The 20,437-nt window shown below is 42.3% G+C and overlaps 1 protein-coding gene across 2 annotated transcripts in view; it reads left to right on the top strand.

The window, feature by feature from the left end:
• Window positions 1-20,437, top strand: part of CCSER1 (coiled-coil serine rich protein 1) — a 1,289,205-nt gene that overhangs the window by 171,431 nt on the left and 1,097,337 nt on the right. The window lies entirely within an intron of this gene.

Raw genomic sequence — 20,437 nt, 5'->3', positions numbered from 1 at the left:
TGTAAAATACTGACACTGTTGTTTACTCATATTTATTTTGTTTTCTGATGGAGAAACAATTTATTGATGCTTTTTTTGTGCTTTTGTGGAGTGTTGCCACATTTTTTTATACTGCATGTGGTGCATTGTGTGAATAACATGTACTGGAATATTTTAGTAATATTTTGTGCATGGTATATACTATACTGTATATCCCTGGTTATATAATTATTTTATTACTACAGATGTATAACAGTACAATGGCACACTGGACTCGGGTTGATGATTGCGTTCAGCTCATTGTCTCGGAGCCTGCTCTTACCTATATGATAACAAGGCAGGCACAGTGTGAACATAACTTGCTCTGTTCTTTACACTGATACTCATTTTTTGCTGACATCTAGTGGTCATCTAAGAATATAACACTACTTTTCTCGTAATGATCCCACAGTCTTTTTTATCATCGAGATCTGATGTACAATTTTACAAGATGGAGATGATTTTTCTGCACAAAGAGCAAACTCTATGTAGATTAGACTTTACACACTTTATAGTACTCTGATGTTGAAAACAAAGATCTGGCCAGATCTGTTAGTGATCAGTCTGACAACTGCTTATGATGGTGACCAACACAATTGTGACTACAGATCTGGCCTATCATACAGATTTCAGCTGAGTATCACAATGCTGTCATGCAAGATTTTTATACCTTATTGTCTTTGCTATGGCCCTGTGGTGTGATCGGCATAAATACCGCCATAATGCCTCCAAATGGGTGACTACAGCATCACAAGTGCTGTGTACTATACCTTGTTCCATGGATTTATGCTAATTGTGTAAATGCAATATATGATGTCATGAAGCAATTTAATCCAAAAAATTAGGAAACTTCAGAGGGGTTTTTTTTTTTGTTTTTTTTTTTAAATGGTAGGATTAGAAGTTAGTTATGTGTGTCTATTTTCAGGTTTCCTATGGTACTATGTGGAGGTTACCATTTAATATTATGCATCTTAAACCTGTCACCAGGTCAAAAGTGACCAATTTTTACTCTTATTACTTTTTTGCTGCTGTGATTTCATTTTTGTTTTTTGTTTTTTCTTGTCTTTTTGTTTTGTACCGCTGCCCCACAGTTCCAGAGATATGGCCATTTTTATTTATTTTTAAATTGTATTGTCTTTAGCAAGGATGTTTATACAGAGCAACCTAAAGACACGGCCCCAGAAAATCCTGTGAGCTCAAGCATACAGGAGAAAATGGGATTTTTGCCGCGCTCACACCACAATCCTCATATGGGTTTAATTTGTCTTTTTTATTCCATGTAGGTACCGGTCAACGCGTTTCAAGTGACTCTCCCTTCTTCATCAGGACAGCAGACCAAAGGAACATAAAAACTATTGACTACTTTTATGTTCTTTTGGTCTGCTGCACTGATAAAGAGGGCTGAGTCCCTTGAAACACATTGACCTGTACCTACATAGAATAAAAAAGACATAAATTAAATCCATATGAGCATTGTGGTGTGAGCGTGGCAAAAATCCCATTATCTCCTGTATACTTGAATTGCCTACCTCGGGGAGCTGCAGCTAAGCACCTTTTCAGCTATTATAGGGGTTGTTACTGGCACCACTGCTATAGGTGAGTGGACTTTACTTTTATACACAAGTGTTATCGATAAAGACCCTATTGCGCTTTTCTTTTCTGTAGTTCCTGTTACTATCTCTGGAACCATATGAGAGATTGAACAAACAAAAAAAATGGGACATAATAGCATTAACTGTCCCCTATTGACCCAGTGACTGGTCCTCTTTATGGTGTCCATCTAGAATGTGACTAGTGGGCAAAAAAAATATGTTTTCCTGACACATGAAGAGACTTAAAGGAAATGTATCAGATGATTCAGGCTGTTCTAAGGATTCCAGAGTAAAAGCTCATGCAGATGACCGTAATCTTTATCTAAGTGCGATCCGACAAAACATTGGATCACACTATGACCAAAATTAGTCTATGAGACCATGCGCATATTCGAGTTTTTACTGTATGACCGAGTTTGATCTGATAATATTGGATCGCACTCACCCATGCAAGTCAATGAGTGCAAGTAAAACATTGGACTGCACTCGGTTTAGATCAGTCTGATTTCTGTGAATTGACACAATGGAGAAAATGAAGACTTTTGTATCCATCTCCTCATCTGAGAGAATTGGATCACCCCATGCTGACACTCGGATTAGAGTTTCATCAGTGTCATTTGCATAATCGACCCTATTCTTAGAGAATCTATGGCCTAATGCGGGCGTCACACGGGACGATAAATTGTGCGATCGCATAAGCGATTGCACCCGCCCCCGTCGTTTGGTGCATCACGGGCAATTAGTTGCCCGTGGCGCACAAAGTCGTTAACCCCCTGTTACACGCACTTACCTCCCGGGCGACATCGCTGTGGGCGGCGAAAAGCCTCTTCCTGAAGGAGGAGTGACATTCGGTGTCACAGCGAAGTCACACGGCAGCCGGCCAATAGAAGTGGAGGGGTGGAGATGAGCGGGACGTAAACATCCCGCGCACCTCCTTCCTTCCACATTGCCGGCGGGAGGCAGGTAAGCTGTGTTCGTTCCTCCCGGGGTGTCACACAGAGCGATGTGTGCTGCCACGGGAGCGACGAACAACCAGAGCACAGAAGGAGGAACGAGATTATGAAAATGAATGACGTGTCAACGAGCAACGATAAGGTGAGTATTTTTGCTCGTTCACAGTCGTTCTGAGGTGTCGCACGGTACGATATCTCTGACAATGCCGGATGTGCGTCACTAACGACGTGACCCCGACGACATATCGCCAGATATATCGTACCTTGTGACGCCTGCATAAGACAGAGGACAGTGTAGTAAGGGAACATGACGATGTTTCACTGTCGCCATTGTTAGGGAAGCATGAATTTACAGTAAATAAAAATAGTGATTATTTATAAGTCTTTTTATGTTTCTCTATATATACTGGTCACTTTTGTAATTTACCATTTAACACCTATTGTTACCATCACAACAGTTTCATAGCAACTGGTATACTGAGAATGACCTTGGAATCTGCCAGCAAAAAAGCAGTGTGCGCACAGGGCCTAAAGGTTGTTCTTAGCCAGGTTTAATTTGATAGACACCACATCATTACTAACCCCTGAGCTTGATGCCAGCTGACATTACACAGCTGACATCAACCTCCAAAAATATTACCCTGATTGCCACCGCACCAGAGCAATCAGGAAGAGCCGGGTTGAAGCGCCACAATTGGTGCATTTAATGTAATGCACCAATTGTGGGATGGCTGCAGGCTGCTTCTTTTAGGCTGGAAAAGGCCAAATAACCATGAACCTTTTCAGTCTGATAATACGAGCCCGCAGCGGTCTACTTTACCTTGGCTGGCTATTAAAAATGAGAGGGACCCCACACTGTTTTTTTAATTATTTTTTTATAAATAATTTAAATAAATGGCCTACTTTTTTTGATATCCATTCAAGCTAAAGAAGACAGGTCTGCTTTACCTTGGCTGGTTATCAAAAATAGGGGGACCCCATGCTTTTTTAGATTATTTAATTTTTTACTTCTCAGCAGGGTCATGGGAGTCATAACTGCACCCAGACATATACTGCTTGCATTTTTCAGGCATCTACTGCTGTTACGAGGGGGACCCGGGGAAGCGTGCCAAGATGGGAAATGGACAGCTTCCGCTGGTCAAGGTCCACTGTGCGGTGTAAGGGACCGCTGCTGTGGTGGGTGAAGAGTGAGCGGGTTGCTGCTAGCGATCGTCTGGAATGTCACAGATGATCTATGTACACCGGTCTGCCCTAACCCGTGAGGGTTGTATGGCACGGATCTCACGGCTCGGTGTACCTGTTGCACGGGGAAGCACAGAGGTGCCCACGCACGGGTGCTTTCAATAACCAGGTGAGTCCGGTGGAGACTCAAGGAGCTCACCTGGGACAGGAACACGGCCTGTTGAAGGAGATCCTGCTGGAGCAGCAAGGCAGGAACACGGCCTGCAAACCAGGTGCTGCCTAAGCAGCAAGGGCCAAGCCCACAAAAGACAATAATGCCTGAGCAGTGGCGTGGCAGCACGCTGCCAGACTTCCAAATATAGAGGATGGTCGTGCGCCGCCATGATGGCAGGGGGATCTTTTAAGGAGGTGTAGCTCCACCCAAGGGCGGGCGCGAGGTGGAGATGACGGACTTGACCCAATCAGGGTCCACGACGTCCCAGCCTGGCCAGTCAGGATTCTCCACGTCACCAGCTTTGTCATCAAGCCGTGTGACGTCAGTGGGTGAATCAGGAGTCCCACCACGCATTGCACATGCTCACCCTCCTGCCTCTGGGAAATAGAGGCGGGATCCTCGGTCTCACAATGTGCAGAGATAATGGGGGTCTCACTGCTTCCCTGAGCAGCATCCTCTGCACATTGCGCAACCTCGCAGACCTTTGGAGCTGCTGAGCAGGAGGACCCACAGCAGGCCAGGAATGGGAGACCGCTTCACTCCTTGTAACAGGAGAACCACTAGGTGTCACCCTTCTGCTGCCTCTCTGAGAAGATATCTCCTGCACACTGCGCAGTCTGGCAGACCTTCGGCGCTGCTGAGCAGGAGCGCTCATGACAGGCAAGGAATGTGAGACTTCCTCAGTCCTTGCCTCAGGAGAGCCACGAGGTGTAACACCCTGCCCTCTTGGAGAAATGCTTGAATTCCCCAGAAAGCTTTAGTTTTTAATTTTTTCTGCTTTCATGGACATGTAATGGCTTGTTTTTTGTGGGACAAGTTGTTTGTTTGAATGCACTATATATTTTATCTCATAGTCTACTATAAAATAGGAAAATAATTCGAAGTGTGGTGAAATTTTGGAAAAATTTCAAATCTGTCATGATTTTTTTCAGTTGTTTTTATGGCAAACAGTATGTAGTGAAAATGACCTGGTAATGATTCTCCTCGGTGATATCAAACTTCGCCAGTTTTTTTTTTATTATTATTTTAGTGGTAACAAAATATTCAAACTTTGAAAAAAAATGTTTTATAGTGTCGCCGTTTTCCGAGACTCGTAAAGTTTTTATTTTTTGGTCAGTGGAGCCATGTAAGAACTTGTTTTTTGTGGGGAGAACTTTTCTAAGAGCAGCGACACCACATATGTGTATCATATTTTTGTACATTTTTTAATTATCTTTATTTTTAATGGAGGAAAAGGGGGGTGATTTAAACTTTTGTTTTTTTTTCTTTTTTCATATTTTTTAAGCCTTTATTTTTTACTTTTTACTGTATTTGTTAATCTCCGTAGCCAACTTGAAGCTGTGATCTTCTGATTACTTGTGCTACATACAGCAATACCATAATATTGCTGCACATCGTAAAAATTACAGTCTCCTTTGAAGCCTACTACTAACTTGCACTGTACATGTATGGGGATGACGCTTAAGCCCGCTTTACACGCTACAATATATCTTACGATGTGTCGGCGGGGTCATGTCGTAAGTGACGCACATCCGGCATCGTAAGGTACTACATTGTAGTGTGTGACAGGTACGTGCGATTGCGATTGAACGGTAAAACGTTCATCGCATGCACGTCGTTCAATTCCTAAAAATTGAACGTCAGGTTGTTCATCGTACCCGGGGTAGCACACATCGCAGTGTGTGACACCCCGGGAACGATGAACAGATCTTACCTACATCCGGCGCTCCCGGCCAGCTATGCGGAAGGAAGGAGGTGGGCGGGATGTTTATGTCCTGCTCATCTCCGCCCCTCCGCTTCTATTGGCCGGCTGCCGCGTGATGTCGATGTGACGCCAAATGTCCCTCCCACTCCAGGAAATGGATGTTCGCCTCCCACATCGAAATCGTATGGACGGGTAAGTACGTGTGACGGGGGTTAATCGTTTGTGCTTCACATTCAACAAATTGAATGTGCCGCACATACGATAGGGGTGGTTACGATCGCATACAATATCATTTGCAAAATCGTAACATATAAAGCAGGCTTTAGAAGTTACACAAGTCTGACTATTCTTTAAACTTGTACTGCCTGTTATATAGTTACCTCAGTGGTCTAAAGCAATAAATTATATTTTTTCCACTAACAAATGTCCTTAAAATTAGATTTATTTATAGTTATTGTTTGGATATTTGATAGATTAATACTTATAGATTCATCAATGTGTTTTCGCCAGAATTCTGATGTCAAATATCAAGAAATCTTGCAAAATCAGTCAGTTAGGTTAGGTTCCCAGAAGCATATGCAAAATTGTCCATTTTACAGCCATAAAAAAATTACAATTTTTCATCAAAATAGTCATCCATATGAAATCCGTATGCATTTCCGTATGGCATACATTTTTACATGAACATTTTCATTAGTCATTTAGGTTAAACACTTTCCTATCTTTAACTGCATTATATGTATGAAAAAAGCATAACATACGGATGGTAACCTGATTGTGATCTGTTTTTATGCACATAATTAACTTATCTTGGCCAAGTCTAATCCAGAATACGGATCAAAGTAATATATGGTGAATTAACATATTGAGATGCTTTCTTTATGCTATCAGGTTTGCCTATGAACAGCACATGAACAATTAGGGTATGTCTGCTTGCTGCATTCTTGATTTGACAAAAAAAATGCACCCTCTGGCAGACTTTGACAACTGTAAACACTGTGTTTGACAAAAAAAAAAAGCGTTTTGGATGCATTTTTGACAGTGCGGTCCGACGGCGATTTAGCTCTGCTACATCCCTCTTCTGTCACAGCAGCACCATAGAGCATGACTGGCCGCTGATAGCAGACAGAGACAGAGACGCGCAATAAGAAGGAAGTCTGGTGAACCTCTGACGTCAGTGCCACGACACAGGCGATAGTGCGGGGCCCGCAGCTGTGACGTCAGAGGTTCACCTGAGTTCATTGTCATTGCATGGCTCTGTCTCTGTGTCACAGCCTGATTTGTGGTCACAGGTGGAGGACTCACCTGTGACCGCAGATCACCTGAGCGAGGGCACTGCTAATCGTGTTGCTCACTTCAGTCACTCGGGTGATTTGCTGCCACAGATATAGGACTCCAGCTGTAGCTATGGGTAACCTGAGTGATGTTACTGCTGATAGCGCGACTCACTTCAGTTGCTGGGTGGATCTCACAGCGAGCGGTCGTGTTCTACGGCCGCTCGCTGTGAGTGTCAGATGTAGCAGTGCTGGAAGCGTCGTGGAACCTCGTGCTGATTACGTCGGACCTGGAGGGATGTGTTGGGGTTATTAAAATGGTGAAAGAGGGTGTTTTTTGTGTTATTTCAAATAAAGGATTTTTCTGTGTTCGTGTTTATTTATTTTCACTTACAGTTTAGTGATGTGGGGTGTCTCATTGACGCCTGCCGTTCTTCATATGACATGGTTTGCAGACCTTCTACCATCTTGGTTGCTCTTCTCTGGACTTGCTCTAATATATCGATGTATTTCTTAAATTGTGGCGCTCAGAACTGTACACAGTATTCCAGGTGGGGTCTGACCAGGGCAGACTATAGGGGAATAATTACCTCTCTTGATCTAGATTCAATGCTTGTCTTGATACATCCTATAATTTTATTGGCCTTTTTAGCTCCAGCTCCACATTGTTGGCTCATGTTCTGGGATCCACTATTATGCCCAAGTCCTTTTCCCCGGTGCTATCACCTAGTTCTATTCCTCCCATACTACATATGCTTTTTACATTTCTTTTACCCACATGTAGGACTTTGCTTTTGTCCCTGCTAAGCACCATTTCGTTTTCCTCAACCCATTGTTCTAGTGAGTCTTGATCCTTTTTAATACTCTTTCTTTACTCTCTAGTGTTGGCTACTCCTCCTATCTTAGTATCATCTGCAAATTTTATGAGTTTCCCAATAATTCCATTATCCAGATCATTTATAAAGATATTAAACAGCACTGGCCCCAGAACAGGCCTTGCGGCACCCCGCTTTTGACTTTACTCCAGGTTGATGTGTAGCTATTTAGTATTACTCGTTACACCCGATCATTAAGCCAGTTGTGAATCCATCTAACTGATTTTTTGTTGCTTCCGTACTTGATCATTTTTTCCATGAGGATGTGATTTGATACTTTATTGAATGCCGTACTAAAGTCAAGGTATACTATATCCACGGAATTCCCTTGGTCCAACCATTCAGTGACTTTATTGTAGAAGGAAATAAGGTTGGTCTGACAAGATTTATTGGTCATAAAGCCATGCTGGCTCTAGTTAATTAATGCCTTCTCATCCAGGTACCTAAGTAAATGTTCTTTGACAATTTGCTCAAAGATTTTTCATGCAATAGAGGTCAGGCTTACTGGCCTGTAATTCCCTGGATTCTCCTTTTGCCCCTTTTTGTAGATAGGAACCACATTTGCCCTTTTCCCAATCTCAAGGGACTTCTCCTGTTTCACATGACTTATTGTAGATTATGGTAAGCGGTACTATTATTTGCTCAGCTATCTCTTTCAAGACTCTAGGGTGTAAATCGTCTGGACCTGGGGACTTGCTTTCATTTATCTTGGCTTAGTGTTCTAATATCAATCCTTTGCTTATTGTCAACTTGGACTCCTCCTGACCATCACTTCTATCATGATTATTGTTGATGCTTGCATTAGTTTTTTTGGGACAAGACAGATACAAAATACAAATTTAGTAGCTCCATCTGCTGTTCCACCTTGTTGACTGTTTCACCTTTTTGATTCTGCAGGACTCCTATGGTCTCCTTCACTTTTCTTTTGCTTTTAACATACCCCCAAAAAATCCTTTTACCTTACTCTTGGCCTCTTTTGCAAGTCTCAATTTGTGTTCGGCCTTAGCTCCTTTGACGCTTGTCTTGCAGAGTCTGCAAACTGCCATGTATTCTTCCATAGGTATAACCTCCATCTTCCACTTGATGTATCTTTCCTTTTTCTTTTTAAGCAGGTGCTATATTTTTTTTTCATCCATCCTGTTTTTTTTAGGGCTTTCCTATTTTTCTTCCTTTTAGGTATTGTTAGTTCTTGTGCATTAAGGATTTCCTTACGGATGATTTCCCATCCTTCGTGTGCAGTTTTGTGCCTAAGAATTAGGTGCCATGGAATTCTACCAATCTTTGCCTTTAGGCCCTTGAAGTCCGCTCTGCTAAAGTCAAGCAATAAAATCTGTATCCTCTCAGGTGTTCACCCTCTTGCAACCCCAAATTCAAGGAATGCATGATCGCTGAGTCCCAGTGTCCCTGCTACCCTTAGTCCCTTAACCATATACTCATAGTTTGTTACTACTAGGTCCAAGATGGCTGTTCTCCTTGTATTTTCTTCTACCGGCTGCGAGATGAAGATGTCTGCAAGGCAGGATAAAAATTGGATTGAGCCTTTACTCTTACCTGTGAGATTACCCAATGAATGTCTGGGGTAGTTTAAATCTCCCATGATCACTACTTCATGTTTTTTTCAGAAAGTGGCCTTTTGATATGAAAAAATATCATCCATGTCCTCTGATTGACCCGGTGGTCTGTAATAAACACCTATTATCATATCCTTCCCCTTGTTTACTCCATGAATCCTTAACCAAATATTTTTCTAATAGTTTCTTATTCTCTGAAACTTTTATTTCTGTGGAGATGTGTTCTTTTTTGACATACAATGCAACTCCTCCTCCTCTTTTGTTATTTCTATTCTTTTCTGTGATGCCGATGACATCATAATTTTCCTTCTGTATTACTAGCTCTAGTTCTCCTTGTTTGTTTCCTATGGTTTGTGCATTTGTATAAAAGCATTTTAGTTTGTGCTCTGTTGCTCCCTTAATCTTAGATTCCTTTGAGTCTCCTGTCCTCTTTACGACATCTCATATCCTTGGGTAGTTCATCCATTAGCTGCATACTCTTGTTTGGCATTTTTCTTCCCATCCCTTTCTCTTTTAGTTTAACCCCTTAACGACCGCGGGCCGTAAAATTACGTCCTAAATGACATAATCTTACTGCCCGCGGTCCTCCGGCGGCAGCATGCCGCGATCGGCACACATCTCAGCTGATTTTCACAGCTGAGATGTGTGCCTGCTAGGCACGAGCAGAATCGTTATCTGCTCGTGCCGATTAACCCCTTATATGGCGCTGTCAATACATGACAGCGCCATTATAAGCGCGATTGCGGTAAGCATTTACTTACCGCCCGAAACCGGAAGTCACGTGACGCGATCACGTGACTCCCGATAGTTGTCATGGTAGCACAGGGTCATGTGATGACTCCTGTACTACACAAGACTTGGTTTCACTTTCGCTGTGCCCGGGGCACAGCAAAAGAGAAAGACAGCGTATCTGCTGTTTACAGCCTTCCAGCTGTGATCAGCAGATACTGCAGAGCGATCAGAATGCTGATCGCAATAGCCCCCTAGGGGGACTAGTAAAATAAAAAAAAAAAGTTAAAAAATAAGTTTTAAAAAATTTAAAAAAAAACAAAAAAACCTAAAAGTTCAAATCACCCCCCATTCGCCCCATTGAAAATTAAAGGGTTAAAAAAATAAAAAATATACACACATTTGGTATCGCCGCGTTCAGAAACGCCCGATCTATCAAAATATAAAATCAATTAATCTGATCAGTAAATGGCGTAGCGGCAAAAAAATTCCAAACGCCAAAACGACGTTTTTTTGTCGCCACAACTTTTGCGCAAAATGCAATAAGAGGCGATCAAAACGTAGCATCTGCGCAAAAATGGTACCGTTAAAAACGTCAGCTCGAGACGCAAAAAATAAGCCATCATTGAGCCTAAGATCCCGAAAAATGAGAACGCTACGGGTCACGGAATATGGCGTAAAACGTGCGCCACTTTTTTCGGACAAACTTCCGATTTTTTTTAACCCCTTATATAAAAGTAAACCTATACATGTTTGGTGTCTACGAACTCGCACTGACCTGAGGCATCACACCCACACATCAGTTTTACCATATAGTGAACACAGTGAATAAAATATCTCAAAAACCATAGTGCTATCGCACTTTTTTTGCAATTTTTCAGCATTTGGAATTTTTTTGCCATTTTCTAGTACACAATATGGTAAAACTGATGGTTTCATTTAAAAGTACAGCTCGTTCCGCAAAAAATGAGCCCTCACATGACCATATTGACTGAAAAATAAAAAAGTTACGTCTCTCAAAAAAAGAATGGCGAAAAAAAAAAACGTAAAGCGAAAAATCGGCCGGTCGTGAAGGGGTTAAAGCCCTCCTAATGAGTGTGGCAAGTCTTCTGGCAAATGTGTGTTTTCCAGGTTTTGTGGGGTGTAACCCGTCTCTAGCGAGGAGTCTATCGTAGAGGTAATTCACACCATGGTCCAAAAATTCGAATCCTTTCTGTCTGTGACTCGCCCGCTCCAGCGTCAGGGTATTTAAAACCGGACTGGGCTAGTTCGAGGATGTCAGCAGTGGCGATGCCCGGCTCCATGACCCTGACGGAGTTCTTTAATAAATGAAGGGGGATGATGTCTATTAACATTTGGGTAAAATTTGTGATGCCACAAACGTCTGTGGTTTTTGCAGCTATGAGGCTGCAGCTGCTGAACGGGACCCCCGAGGATGGTGTTATGGCCGCTGAGGTATTTCTGCTCCCCACAGATGCAGCGGGTAACCCTGGGGCAACCGTTAGGAGAGTCGATGGTAGGGATTAAGTAAACTTCGGCAGCAGGGGCGGGATGTTTGGGAGTTGTAGTACTTCCAGTGGTATTTTTCAGGGCTGACAGGGCGCGGGGAGCAGTAGGCAACACAAGGGCTGCAGTTCAAGATGTCTTTACTCACATGTTGTTCCTTATGCCCGCAAGGTGCCGGTCTCTACCAAGATGGGTCCAGGCGATCTCAAACTCCTCGGATCCCGGTGCTGGTATTGTGACTGGTGGGCCCTTCCTCAAAGCACTTTGTTGTTTTTGGGTCCCCGTGGTTTGAAACTACTTGCTGTGCCTTCCTGGTCTTTTGTGTAAAAAAGTCCCGGTCCGTTTGCAGACAGCGCAAACCTCTCAATGGGTTGCACCTCTGTCCCAATTCCCAGGTTCTAAGTCTGCTGCTGTGCCCTGGACACTTCAGTAGGCCGAGAAACGTAAAATCTTCTCTCCCTGTAGATTTATTAGGCGAGCCTAATGCGTACCCGAATGTAGGGCTCTACACCCAGTCTGTGCTCGGTCCTATGAGTATCGACACCGTACTCTCTCGGCAACCATACTCCTTTTTCCACCAAAATCACTAAGTGAGCTCCTCCCTAGACCAATGTCCCTTCCTCACTCTGCGTCAACTCCTGACTGACTCTGTCAACTGTCACTCTCCAACTTAGCTCCGCCCACTAATCTCCACCCACTAGATGGTTCTAGATACAGTGCATGGGGATTAAGTACCATAACCAGGTTACTGGTCGCAATGCATTAATGGGACCTGCCCCAGCCCTGATCTAATGTGTGAGTTAATAATGAGATGTAGTGTTGTGTGATATTGGCACTGATCACCCAGGAATCCTGGATGAGCACAACACCTAAAATCAAGTGCCGTACCCTGTGGCAACTGAAGCCTCAGCGGTGCCACATCTGCACTACCATCTTAGCCAGTTGCTCACTTCTAGGATCCTATAATGTGATGCCCTGGGCAAGCCAGGGGTCACAGGTAACTACAGCACCACACCCTACACCCCGGTTAGGCACATCAAAGCTAAACCCAAAAATCCTTGTTGCCTTCCTCCAGGGGCTGATGTTCACACCAGGGGGTGGGCCAGGTGGTTGGTCCCGCCCACCGAGGAGTTCACAGTCCTGGAGGTGGGAAAAGAGCACAGATGAGTGTTGGAGGTGAAAGTGGAAGGAGTAAAGTGAAGTGGCAGAAGAGCAACAGTGAGACTGCGTCCGGGTATGTGCCCCGAACAGAGACAGCAAGGTTAGCAGACGGTGGTGACCGTCTGCAGGAGTGGCTGATCGGAGTTGCCGAAAGGACCGCGGATGGGTGGTGGCCCGGCGGTACCGGACCGGTACACAAAGTGAGGCCAGCACCATTGGCAGGGGCCTTTCGGATCCTGGCAAGGCTTGGAGTCGCCGTAATTTGCCAAATCCGTCAGTGAAGGGGACCTCCGGGTTTCCAAACAACTAAGTCCCGATTAAAGGCAAAAGTCCAACCGTATGAGAGAGACACCGCCACCGCCAAGGCACCAGTTTCTCAGGGCCAGCGCCTGCGGGCAAAGAGGGGCTCCTCCGGCCCATATCCAAGCCGGGGAGCGGGTTACCGGTGGGAACCCATCGGAACCAACAGAACTACTAAGTGCAGGGAAAGAGACAGTCACCATTAACTACCGGGGAAAAGCAACAGCAGCCGTCCGTGGGAACCGTCTTTCCAGCCGGGTGTTTTACCATGAACTGTGTCAACGTCTCAGGCTGAGTGAGTACCACGGTGCCGTAGGGCACAGCGCTGCCCCCGTGTCCCTGCACCTCACTACCCCATCACCGGGCCCCGGGACCATCAACCCCCTACCCACGGAGGGGAGGACTAACAACTTAACTGCTCCAGTCACCGCTCCCGGGATCCCCGTTCAGAGCAGCGGTGGTGTCACTAAAATCACCACAACCGTGGGTGGCGTCACGGACAATAACCAAATCCCCACCACCAAAACAACCCCCCTTTCACTCACAGGCGAGGAGCGCCACTCGAGTCCCCGGGATCCGGCCCATCGCTCGAGCCACCGAGCAGCAGCAGCCGCAGAGCAGCGGCGGCCGGACCCGAGCAGTGGGAGAGCGCAGCGTTGCCACCCTCCTCCCCGCCCGCGACAATTCCATCTCTTGGTGCCATGACCATCAATTGGGGGGATTGATGAGAAAACTACCTGCGCATCCAGTTCCTTCACTTTCTTCCCCAGATTTTCAAATTCTTTACAGTTAGTTGGTAGGTCATTTTTTGCAGTGTCATTTGTGCCTACATGTATCAATAGGAATGGGTGGTCATCTTTGGAACTTAGGTGGTTAGGTATCCTATCGGTCACATCATTAATTTTAGCTCCTGGGAGGCAGCATACTTCTCGTGTGGATATCAAAGAGAGGGGGAGCCAGCACTGCCTGAGAATGGCATGCAAATACATTTTTTTAGTGTAAATTCACAATTATTCCAACTGTACTATAATGCAAATTGAGATTTTTAGCAAGTGATTGATCAATAATTTGAGCCGCCCCTGCCAACGTCAAACGTACTTTGGTTTGGTGGCTGACCCCCGCCATGCCGTGCACACCTGACTTTGGTTTGCATATTCCTTCTGTTTCTATCTACATATATATAATTTGGTGTCTGTTTACACACAGGTACCACGCCCTTTCCACAGGCATTCTTATTTAAGCACCATATGCCTGGGCCGCTTTCATTCATGGCTGCTAGGTGGGCACTATGAGGGCTAGTCTTGACATTGTCCCAGTGTGTGCGGCAAACAGCTGCACGTGCTGGGACGTGGACTGCCTTTATTCGTAGTTTAGCTTGTCTTTGCAGCATGGGAGCAGTTCTGACATGAATCAGGTATATGTTTGCTCGAATATGGTTCTGCTTTTAATTTAATTAGTTAGCCATATGGCACATTGAAAATATAAATATTGAGTAGGACCCCCCTATAGAGATTTGCCTTGACGTTGGCAGGGGTGGCTCAAATTATTGATCAATCATTTGCTAAAAATCTCAATTTGCATTATAGTACGTTGGAATAATTGTGAATTTACACTAAAAATTTTTTTTGCATACCATTCTCAGGCAGTGCTGGCTCCCCTCTCTTTCTCGTGTAGATATGTCCGACCTGCAGACAGCTGTCTCTGTGCCTCTTAGTAGTGAGTCGCCCACAACTACCACTCTTCTTTTTTTCCCAGGAAGAGTAGTTTTTGACACTCTTGAGTGTTTCTGGATGGCTTTTCTTTCTTCTTTTGATGGAATGGTAATTTCTTCATTGTGTCATTTTCGTTACTCTGCATGAGGGTTTGATAACGGTTCCTAAGATGTGTGGGTGGGGACTGCTTTGTGATCCGCTGGCTCCTTTTGGTAACGTGTATCCATTTTTGTGCCTCTGTAGGTGCTCCGAAGCTTTTCTCCTTCTCTGTGTCCTGAAGGGTTGCTTCTGCTTTGTCCAAGAAATACTTACCTTCTTTAATTAGCTTCTGTGTCGCTATTCTTTCTTCAAACCCCTGCACCTTTTTTTCCAACAGGGCCACTAGTTTACATTTGTGGCAGGTGAAGTTGTCCTTTCTGTCTGATAGAACTGTGAACATGCAACAGTGTATGAGGGAGACAAATTCTCTCGATGTCCTCAAAGCAGCGAGACCCGACTAATCCCAGAAATCGTTCAGCTTAAGGAGACTCTTCTTTCTTCCCAGAATGCACTGGGAATATGCAGATTAGCTTCCTGGTGCTCCAATCCTTGGTTTGATCGAATTGAAGTTGTCTTGTAGGGAGGAATGAGCTACATTTCCTTCAAGCCGATGTGTAGAATAATCAACAATTACCGAAAATGTTTAGATGCAGTTATTGCTTTCACAGCAGATACTGAAAGCAAAAGTTTACAAACTTTGACCACTCATAGATATGTGATATTCGATCATTTTTTTCATTTAAGACATTTTTGACTAATTTGTTTGATTTGGTACTCTTTATCTAATTTTAGTAGTTTTATGAAAATCTGATGTAGTGTAGGTAAAATTTATGCAGAAATATGAACATTTCTGAAAAGTTCACAAACTTCTAAGCACCATAGCTTTTATCTACTTATATGTATGGAAGCAAAAAGAAGAAAAACTGTACAACGGCAATTTATAAAAAATGGTATAAATGTATTTATTTTATCAAATCAAAATAGACATACATAAAGAGATTAAAACAGGACTTTGGTGAGAGGACCAGCAGGTGGCGCACTCACTCCACAGCTCAGTGGCCAAAGATATAAGGGTATTGAGAGAAAAATAGCTGCAGTAAAACACCACACAAAGATGTCCACTGGATACCAAATAAACAACTATATATAGCAAGCTGCCATGGTGCATACAGCAGAAACAAAGTGTCCATACAGCAGCAAAGTATGTGATACCCAGGGGACCCAGAAGTGGGTGTAATCAAAGCAGCAAAAGACACATCAACACATCAAAGGGTGAGTATATAATCCTCACTCCAGGACTCCGGTATTATATACTCACCCTTTGATGTGTTGATGTGTCTTTTGCTGCTTTGATTACACCCACTTATGTGTCCCCTGAGTATCACATACTTTGCTGCTGTATGGACACTTTGTTTCCGCTGTATGCACCATGGCAGCTTGCTATATATAGTTGTTTATTTGGTATCCAGTGGACATCTTTGTGTGGTGTTTTACTGCAGCTATTTTTCTCTCAATAACCTTATATCTTTGGCCACTGAGCTGTGGAGTGAGTGCGCCACCTGCTGGTCTTCTCACCAAAGTCCTGTTTTAACCTCTTTATGTATGTCTATTTTGAATTGATTAAAGAAATAAATTTAAACCAATTTTCATAAATTGCCGTTGTACAGTTTTCCTTCTTTTTGCATTTATCTTCTGTATATGGCTCTATCCATGTACATATCATGGCACGGTTTAAATTTCCGTGTATGTTGGTTGTTCTAACCTTTCTTATATGTATGGAAATTGGGATACATAGGCCCCGGTTCATCATCTGCTTTTTCATTTAAGTCATTTTCCTTTTTTGTCTTCTTGTATTAGTTGCCGTGTTCTGCCCTAACTCAGAAAAATGGCTCAGAAAATTCTTGAATTTGGCAAAAAGTAAAAAATTAGTGGTTTACTCATCTTGAATTGTTTTTGTGACATTTGCTGCTAGAATTCATACGTTGATGCTAAAAGTTGCAAAAAATTTGGCAAACGTTTGTAAAAAGTGTAAAAATTACACCAGGGGGGGAGGAAGGGACTGGAGTGGAGTTACGCCAAATTTTGCAGTTGATGAATTAAGCTAAAACACCTAGAATTTATAGACTCTCCCAACAAATCAAAAATGTTTCCTAAAAACTTCAATGTCAATTGCCAATGAAGCGGTTATATTGAATTAATGGGAAATAGGAATATGATTTATAAGGGTTGCTATAGGCTCAAATGGTGAAGTGGATTCTGGGAGCTGTAGGTATGGTAAGCTGACAGACTGAATGTGATGGTACAGCAAATAGGACTTGTCAGGTGGCATGTGGATCAGCAAGGACAAGGACTTCAGAGTATGTATGCAAAACAAGAAACACCAGAAGATATAGAGCAAGGAGCATGGAAATACCTAGGAACTAAAATGGTTAATGGCAGAGTTGTATACTATCAGCTGACATATGGTCAAGTATATCAGAGAAGAGGTTTGTTACAGCAGACAGTAAGTAAATGCAGAGAGATGATAAGTAAGTAGGAGTTTTCTTAAGAGATGCGAGAAATGGATGATGAAGCAAACCCTAGGAGGACATGTGGAACTGAATGCAAAGTTTACGGAATACTCAGACAGGACTAAACCGTCCAAATTGACCTTAGAAGGTAGATGTGGGATGTTGTCTAAGGTAGTTTCCACGTCATAGCAGTAACCCTGGATGAACTTGCAGAAATCAACTGGCCATGAGGGAAAAACCAAGAGCTAGTGCTGGAGTCCAGACAGGATTTGGAAGACTGTACCGGTATTGAGCCTTTACTCAGTTACAACTATGATCTATGTCAATACTTTTGGTCAAAATTCAGTTTACGTGAATAAGACAGAATTCATCAACAGCCACTAAATAAAGTATGAGACTGCTGTGTTTGGCCCTTTACATTACTTTTATCCATCATTGGTTGGAGAAGGTAGTAGCGGATCAGTTGGGATGTTGGATGCACAACGATCTCATCTTGATGACCCACTTGTTTTTTGAATAAGCTGTAGAAGTAATTTACTTTCATGGTATTTACTTTGTGAAGTAACTTACTTTCTAAATATCCACTCTACCAATGTTTAAGGCTAAGGAAGCCTTTGTAAGTACACATTTGGTAAAATAATTATACAAAATTGTTGTTTTTATGTGATGCCATAGAGATATTTTTCTACTTTTCTTGTTTGATATAGAATATCAAAGTAGTTTTTTTTGCAAAATTACAGTGTCTTCAAAGGCAAGATTTCTGAGAGCTGGTAGATAGGAGTAATGTTAATGGACATACATGCTTAGAAGAGGCCTCTCATACTGACTTGCTGCTGTTTGGATCCTTCTTTCAATGATTTATTTACGTAAAATCAAAGATAAAACATATCCTTGGGAAACAATTAGCTTTCTGAAAGTAAACTTCACATTTTAATCGGTCTGCTAACAGAAAAAGTTGAATTATTAAACTTTTTTAAAACGTCAGATTAATTTCCATAGTCAGCATTTCAGAAGCACATGTGCAAGACAATATATATCTCAAGGTATTGGAATACCCGTCCAAAGAAAATGTAATTTTAATATTTGATGTTGGACCTGGTGGTAGTATGTGATATTCTGTGGAAATAGGCTATAAACTGTCAGGTGGTCGGAATTAGCAATCTGAACAATAGGTCATTCAGCGGTATAATTTGTGTATGTTATGGTAATGGCTCTGTGTATGGTGCATTATTTCTGTAAATGTTTCAAACTGTAAATTACACTGAATGCTGCAATTGATGTTCATTCGAAAGATGTTAATAGCACCTATTGAAGGGGTCCTCATCCCAATATTTTAACAGTATATTAGTATATATCTGTATTTCCTCTGAAATAGCTTATAGAACATCTTTTCCTACAGCTATGAATCATTCCTTTCCTTTTTTTTCTCCTAAAAACACATTTATAGATTGAAATATAGCTTTTTCGTACATACAGTCCATGTATAAAAGGGGGTCACCATCCATGAGTGGAGGAAGTATTAGACTATGTAGGGACCATATGAAGGGAATGGTAGTGCCAAGTTAGCAATTTATTCATCACTTACAGGAGTTCTCTGGTCTAAATCCACAAGTCTGCAGTTAATCTATGGGACTGCAGATATGGAAATATCGCACGTACTGTGTACTGTGAAGATTCTCTGCAGTCAGAGTCAGAAAAGGCTCTGACACATGAGAATCCACCGGTGTCCGACCTGTGGATTTAGACTGATCAATATAACCCCTTCATGACCTATGACGTATATTTATGTAATAGTTCACGTCCCTTGCTTTGATGTGGGCTCGCATGCTGAGCCCGCATCTTTACCACCACATGTCAGCTGATCTAATCAGCCGACATTTGCATCTAACAGCTGCGGGTGAATCGGAGATGTGCCCACAGCTGGTAAGCAGTTAAATCCTGCTGTCTATCTCTGACTGCAGGATTTAACATGTACCGGCAGGGAACATGTCATTCTCTTCTTCTATCGGCGGCCCCATTATATGATCATGGGGCGCCGATGGTTTGTAAGGTGGGCCAGGAGTCAGATGCAAGCCAGTGTTCGTAGGACATCATTATTTTTGTTGTACAAAGCAGGGATAATGCACTGATCTTTACAGCAAAAGTATCTGATCACAGCTTCAAGTTCCCTAAGAGGACTAGGAAATACAATAAAAAGTGAAAAAAAAGTTTTTCAAAATATGAAAAAAATAAAAAACCCAGAAGTTCAAATCACCCTCTTTTGCCCCATTGAAAATAAAATAATTAAAAATAAATAAAAGATATATATATATAGTTTGTATTGCTGAGTTCAGAAATGTCCAATCTATGAAATACGACACACAGAAACAGAGCACTAAATTTATGGGTCTCTGAACATGTCGCCAAAAGTGACTTTTTTTTTTTACAAACTTCTGAATTTTTAAATCACTAATTAAATTGAAAGAAAACTATAAATGTTTGGTATCTTCATACTCATACTGACCTGTAAATCACATTTCAAGGTCATTTAATCATATAGTCAACAAGGTAAATAAAACAAAAAACAATTATGGAATTTTGCTTTTTTGCAATTTCATCACACTTGCAATATTTTTTTACACCATTTTCCAGTACATTAGATTGTAAAATTAATGATTTCATTTAAAAGGGCAACTTGTCCTGCAAAAACAAGCCCTCATACGGCAATATGGACAGAAACATAAAAACGTAAGGGCTCTCGAAAAAAGGGGAGAAAAAAACGAAACAAAATCGTAAATCGCCTGGAGGTGAAGGGGTAAAGGATCGGCTATAACGTTCTGATTTCTAGGGATCCCAACAATATCTATAGCGCCAAATGAAACAATAACTACGCATGCAAATGCAAAATGACCATTGCATAAAAAAAGAGGATAATGTATTGTTTGTTTGCAAAAAAAATATTTTTTTTATTCCTTTTTATGTACGAGAATTTTTAAATAAATAAGATAAATATTCTTGTAATAGATGCCACAGAGAAGAATTTGTTATTCGAAATGATAATGTAATATGATGTCTATGGCTTTCGTTAAAGCTTCCTACTGAGCATTCAATAGTGTA

This window comes from Anomaloglossus baeobatrachus, chromosome 1, assembly GCF_048569485.1.
Source record: "Anomaloglossus baeobatrachus isolate aAnoBae1 chromosome 1, aAnoBae1.hap1, whole genome shotgun sequence".
Classification (NCBI taxonomy): domain Eukaryota; kingdom Metazoa; phylum Chordata; class Amphibia; order Anura; family Aromobatidae; genus Anomaloglossus; species Anomaloglossus baeobatrachus.
Note: the sequence above shows the minus strand (reverse complement) of the source record. Positions and strands in the feature narration are given on the sequence as shown.